The sequence below is a fragment of the Chrysochloris asiatica genome, unplaced genomic scaffold (assembly GCF_000296735.1).
Source record: "Chrysochloris asiatica unplaced genomic scaffold, ChrAsi1.0 scaffold00276, whole genome shotgun sequence".
Classification (NCBI taxonomy): domain Eukaryota; kingdom Metazoa; phylum Chordata; class Mammalia; order Afrosoricida; family Chrysochloridae; genus Chrysochloris; species Chrysochloris asiatica.
This window is the reverse complement of record NW_006408794.1, coordinates 1,277,840-1,285,215: the sequence shown is the minus strand read 5'-3', so window position 1 is coordinate 1,285,215 and position 7,376 is coordinate 1,277,840.

The following is a 7,376-nucleotide window of genomic DNA, read 5'->3' as shown; positions in this document are numbered from 1 at the left end:
TTGGGAGCAGCTGGTAGTTTCAAACTACTGACCTTGCGGTTTGCAGCCCAATACGTAACCACTACGCTACCAGAGGCACCAGAAAAATATTTGCAAATTAATAAATTCTATTTGTTGTTGTTATTAAGTGCCATCGAGTCCAATCCGACCCATAGCAACCCTGTACAGGGTTTCCGAGGCTATAAATCTTTACAGGAGCAGAAAGCCTTATCTTTCTCCCGCGGAGCGGCTGGTAGTTTCAAACTGCTGACGTTAAGGTTCACAGCCTGATTCATAACCACTACGCTACATTGTAAATACCGTGTCTTTACACACATCTAATGTTTAAGGCAAAACTGCAACCAGAGCAGAAATAGACAGCATGCCCCACACTTTTAAATCGGATGCACTTTCTGTATTAAAAACTACATAAAACAAAATGCAAAAACGTGTACTCTCATCAGGATGCAAAATGAGGAAAGAGACTTAGCAACTTTTTTTCTTTCTCTCTCTTTATAAAATTTGTTCGTATTAATGCAGTGGTTCTTTCTTGTTTCATGATGTGAGAGAATATTTTTGTATTAGAAACAATGGAAAAACTTTTTATTTTATTTTAATTCTCTGTGTGAAATATACACAAAGGGATATATGGCACTCTGGTAGCATAGTGGTTACGAATCGGGCTGCTAATCTCACAGTCAGCAGTTCAAAACTACCAGCTGTTCCGCGGGAGAAAGATGAGGCTTTCTGCTCCCGTAAAGATTTACAGCCTGGGAAACCCTGTACAGGGTCGCTATGAGTCGGAACCGACTCCATGGCACATAACAACAACAACAACAAGAATGTTTGGGAAATTTTACAATTTAACAGTTAATGTTTTCCTCAATATTTACTTAATTTGTTAGTTAATTCAAGTTAGTTCTGACTCGTCACAGCACTGCACGGGGTTTCCAAGGAGTAGGTGGTAGGTTTGAACCACAGGCTTTTCGTCTAACAATCCAGCGCTTAATGTACAGCACCACCCCAGGGCTCTATTCAGCTATAATTCAAAACTGGACTTGATCTCAAACCAAGATCATTTTTTCACAGTCTCTTAAAGAATTTGTCCTCTGAAATTTTATCAATATTCTTATAATATCTATCTAAAAAATATATAATTAAAAGAATAAAATATTTACATATTTGAATGCTGCTGTTCAAGAGTGGGAGACTGGCGATAGACATTCATATGTATTTTAAAATATTCAGAGTATTGTTTTTCTCTGTTATAGAAATATAACAAAAATATGCATAAATACACATTTTAATGACTTGGATTCTATTCATTATCTACATATAAAAGCCCAACTAAAGTTTGAATTTACCTGGGAAAAAATGGACTAAAAATCACAGGTGATTACATTCAAATACATGAATCCTCTAACTGGTTAGATTTAAACATGAATAACCTTTTCTCCCTAAATGTTTAATGTGCCAACCATTCTCTCCATACCAGTTATGGTTGAATACAAACCCATCTCCAGTACTGTGAGTGGAAGGATAATAGAGTAACACATTCACTATATATCAAAGATGCTTTTTTAGAGGTGAAGGTGTTTGTTCTAAGTACAGTGTCTCTCATAGGTTGTGAAAGTGTATATTCCCTATACCATTCTCTTACTATTAAAAAAAATTACTTGTCCTATTTTCCCCTCCTCATGATGTCATTATGTTCACCTTTTCAAAATTATTTCCTTTTAGAAAAATATTAGTATATAATTATTTGAAATTTAATTTCTTTTTTCCTGGGATCATATGCTTGTGTTAAATGTCACTGGAGGAATTTTATTAGGAACTAGATAGTCATTTAAAAAGTTTCATCTATAATATTAATATTCAGAGTTGAATTAACTATATACTGTTGTTAAGTGGGTTCATCTATGATTTCATTTACTTAAGCAAAATAAAATAAGTAGTGTTTTGCTCATCACCTATATTCCTTTTTTTTTTTTTTTTTTTAAATCATAAATGCCACATACTTTCTGAGCTGGCAAACATTTTATTTTTCAGTATCTCAGCCTGCACACAGTCTAATATAAAGAGAGAGCGTATTTCTTTTAAGGACACATCTATTTCCACAGTCATAAGCCAAATGCAAGTGTAGCATCTGTTACAGACAGGGATGAGTGAACTCAGCCAGACTTGAGGTTTAGAAGAGGTCAAAATCTATTTTGCTGACATTTCTGTCATGTTTATCAAATTGCACTTTTCCAAATGCAATTAAATTTTTAGAAACTATTACATCCATTTTGAGGAGATGGATTCCATTTACTTAAGGACTTACAGGCATAAAATCTAGTTTTTAAATCAATTATTAGTATATGCTTTGAACTAGTTTATTATGATTCCCAAGTCTTATTTCTTAGACCAGTAGGCATCCCCACTTTTTGTTTGTTTTTAACCATATAAGGAGGGTTTTGGCTTAATTTAACATTTACAATCAGTGATAAGTGCCCAGTTTCAGAGAACACCTTCCTTTTCTGTTTTTATACCATGTTTGCCAAACCATGTAAGTCATTACAAAATAATGAGGCACACCTCTTGTCTAACAGCTATGGGAAAGAAGAATCTAAGATTTCATCTTAAATAAATGGTGCAGCACAGATTAATTAAATCTACAAAATCCTCTATAGCTCATCTCAGTTAAGGTATTTAAAGGAATATTTTCTATTATGTACAAATTACCTGAAAACGATGGCCTATATTAGGCATAAGATTCACTGTCCTTATTAAAGACCATAGAAAAGAGGGTTCAGAAATATACTCAGAGATATTAGCATTATTAATCAGATTATGCTATTATCCAAATGGCAAAAACAATGGCAATAAAGAAACTTTTATCTACTTAATATAACAAGTGATTTTGTAAATGACTCATCTATTACCTAAGTTCTAAAAATGCTCAGATGAATGGAAAACACCAGAATTGAGATAGTGTTAATACAAGAGTGAACAGGTATATTACATTAGAAATCATAATTGTTCTATTTCATCTCTGTGTCTATACTCTTGGATTTCTTTCCTTGGGAGATTTTGATCAGATGGATTGTGAAAATAGATCTAGACCTTTTCCGCTTGAGATTTCTGCTACTCTGAATATTCATGTTAGCACTGAATTAGCAGTTACACAAACATGACTGCTCTATTGGCTTTCTCTGCATCAGAAGCAGCTCATGGAAGCCACCTTCAATTCTGTCATTTTAAATGTACACAGCTTAGAAAACTTTAGAATTTTCATCTCTTAGCGATTCATAAAAAATATTTTAGGATCTAAAAGTCACCTGAGTATGCCGTATTTCTCTTCCATTATAAAACATAAATACTACTTTTCTGTGTTTAAAAGAATGCTCCATTAATTGGAGACTGTATTTTTAATCAAGTACTATTCCCTGCTTAACATGAATATAAAATTTATATTATTCATTTGATAATTTTGACATTGAAAAAATTTAACATAAGTGATTGGTAATTTGTATAGTTTAAAACAGGATGATAAAATCTTGTGTGTGTGTGTGTGTATATATATATATATATATATACACATAAATTTTTTAGGCACACAAAAAGGCATTCACTAGACTTATCCTTGTGGGAAAGCAGATACTAATTATATTCATTCTCCATCAATAAAATAATAAAATTTAATTATTTTGCTACTTTTCCTACTCAATACCTGCAGGTAGAATAAAAGATGATTCAATATCCACAGTGGATAAAGAGAACCCAGAGTAACTCTTTATTTTCAAATAAATACATATAGCCCTTCAGAAAATCTCTCAAATGGCCAGTATAATTTTGGGACAAAATCACATGTGTCTTAAAAAAGCAATCTTGTCAAATGGCTAATTCTTTTATATGGTTCCTGGGAAACTGAATTCACTCATAAACCTGCAGAGGGTTGACTTGGCAATTTAAGAGATATATATCCTGTATTAAGGATCTCTGGTAGCAAAGGGGTTATGAATTGGGCTGCTAATCTCATGGTCAGTAGTTCGAAACTACCAGCTGTTCCATGGGAGAAAGATGAGGCTTTCTGCTCCCATAAACCCTGTACAGGGTCGCTATGAGTCGGAACCGACTCCATGGCACACATCAACAACAACATATCCTGTATTGTTAATTAAAATGATTCAAGAATTCAAATACAAGAGCTTCAGTCCCTCATTCCTTTCTAATAAATCAAGACATGAAATAAATAAAAGCTCAGAGTTTAATCAGAAAACAGAAATGTCTTGTTCAAACTAAGATAGCTATGTTTGCAAGTAAAAAAGTCAAGTTCTGGTTATGTTAAAAACAAAAGAAAACAAAAGTATCTGTCTCTTTACATGTTGAGGGGCTCACAAGAACACAGGAGGTTTATATGTGTATCAAGAATTAAAAATATTTTTTCTTCTTTTTGAAAATGATGCCTCTTTATTTGATAGTGGTATGTTCTTAAGGAATTGATACATTAACAGCTAGAAATAAACAGTGCCTTAGCAACGTGTGTTTATTTCATTGCAGGGTAAGCATTTTGTTTTAAGGTTAGGGGTTAATTTAGGGTCATTCTATTTATAAGTACTTGCCTTACTGTGTTTTAATCAGTGAATTTAATGTTTAATGCTAATATTCAGTAGTTTGAACATTTTATGAAGGACAGCCAAGGGTTTCATATATATCTTACTTGGCATTCACCTTGTTCCTTCCCCCCCCCCCCCCCCAGTTTTGAAACGGTTGTAATAAGTGCTTTGAAAATCTTGCTTTTCAAACATGCCTTAACATGTGGAAATTTGTCCTTTTAGAATTCTCTTTTGCTAGGGATTAAAAGGCAAATTAGCTAATGCAATTTCTATTTGACAGTGATATTTTTAAATGCTGAAGAGCCGGTTAAGTATAATTACTTTTGGTTTCATGGGCTGCTCAAAATTGTTCATGTTGCAAAAATACTGACATTCTCATTTTTTAGCTTTTGAGTAAAGAAACAGGCAGATAGAAGAATCCTAACCTGTCTTTATTGTGTCTGTGTATGTGTGTATATGTTTTCAACCAAACATTGACTGCTTTAAAAGCTTTCTCTTAAAGCCTCCAGTTATCTTTCCATACCTCAAAAAAATAAAACTGCATATTCCCTAATTCCATGAGTCCTCACATAATGCTACTGGGACGACTCTTTTACAAAAACTGAATGACCACTATTTAGATATGGATACATGAATCCCATATTTGTGTTCTAAATTCAAGTTCACTCAACATATCTAATGGCCTCGCAGCCGTCTCAAATTATTATCATGACATGGGTCACTAGAAACAGGAGGTACTACCAATTTTTAAAGAGAAAGAAAGAGAAACCCTGCAAAATTAGCTAGTTAACGGTTTAATCAATTAAATTTATCACTAAATCCAGTCTTTCCTCTCGAGCTGTCAGAGCGTGCGATAAGCGGAGTACATCATGAAGCATGGTGACACGGGGCTGTCGTGCAGAAGGAGTTGTGTCCCTGAACCAGCCAAGATGAAACACGCTCATTTATTGCTTTGGCATTGCAGGGAGATGAAGAGCCACACAGTCTTTTTACCTTCATCCTTAGCACAATCTTTCTATTTCATTCATTTTTCATGGAATTTCATTTTACAATAATCCTGCGTCTGTCATCCATCTACTCAACTCATTCTGTTCCTTTTTTCTAACTTTTTCTTTGCATCTTACCATACACGTTCAGCCACCGGCTCCTTTCCCTAAGATGTTCCTGTTTGCTTTTACACCTAGCTGCCTTCTGTTGCCGTTTTCAATATTCATTTTCAGTTTCCTAAAATTGTGTACACCCAGTCACTCTAGAACAGTATCTAAATTTCAAACATGATTTACTTCGCTGTCAAATACCTCAAACAAAGAAACACTATTCAAGTTAAGTCTTTTAACAAATGATTGTTTATGTTGTTGCTAAATACCGTTGAATAGGTTTGGATTATACAATATTTTAAATAGATCTCTAAAGTTCCGTCTATTTTTTAACTTATGATTATTGATATAACTCAAATAAAACCCTCTCCTCTAGCTCACTTTATGGAACTGAATTTGTCTATTTCCAAATATGTTGGTCTTAAAAGAACTTTTTTTTTTTACATCCAAAATCTTGTCATTTTACACTTTCATATACTAACAAGTAAAATATTTTAAAATATTTTATTTATAAAATTCATTTCATACTAATGCATAGCTTCTTTTAGGAAAAGAAAAATAGATACACACAACAGAATATAGTAACTGAAAATGGATTTATATACTATCCTAAAGTTATCCCATGATCTAAAGAATAATTGATAAATTTTAAGTGATTTATTTTTATACACTGCACTGCTTAGATGAGTTCTACCTGTTATTCCACCTGGTTGATATGATAATATTTTTAAAATGAAAAATTTTTAAACTTTTTTATATTGGGTTAAATTATACAACTTTTATAATAACCACACATTTGTTTCTCTTCTAATACAAGCAGACAATACTTTATAGATAACTATACATAGATTTGGTTTTCCATAATCACCTAACATAATTCTACTCAAAATATATATATATAATAAAGAACAATTTCTAAGTGCTTTATCTGTGAGAAATGAACTTCCTGGGATTTAGTAATGATAGTTAACAATGAAGTCTCCATAAACCATAAGTGCTACTATGATTTTTCTAAATTGTCCTGAGTGGAATATATGAGGAATAAACTGAAAGGTGTCACACAGATACATGGCATGTTACCGTTCCTTACCCATATAGGGAATAATAAGATGCTATCCCTGTCTTTTAATAGTTCTGTTTCTGTTTTCAATCACCTATCTTTTTCTCATTAAAAAGTAAAAAATTTGACATTTCTGATTTATATAGCAAATGTAAATCAGTCATAAATAGTTTCTAAGAGATAGCCCCACCTAAAAATGACACACCGAAAATATAAATATGTGCAATACCTGGTCCCAACAATACAACAGAAGGGAGATTGGTGAGTAGGGCAGGACTTTTATGAACATCTTTAAAGTTCATCTAATACAAGAATGTAGATCCCCATTACCTAATATCTAAAAGTCATAATCTGTGACTAGGGATTTTTTAAAAACTCTCCTTAGTTTTTAAAATATATATACTACTTTTTTGTGTGTGGTATGATGAATACAAAATACTTTGTACAGAAAAATATTTCATTTCATAGATTGCATTTAATAATAATAAAAGTATCATATCAAAACCACAATTATCCTACAATAGAGAGAGTTTAACTTGTGAGTACATAGATTTTATTTGACAATAAAAAGTTAGGATGTATCTTCAAAATGATTCTTGTTGATTAGAATAGGTACCAGTATAGATAACAAAATACCATTTA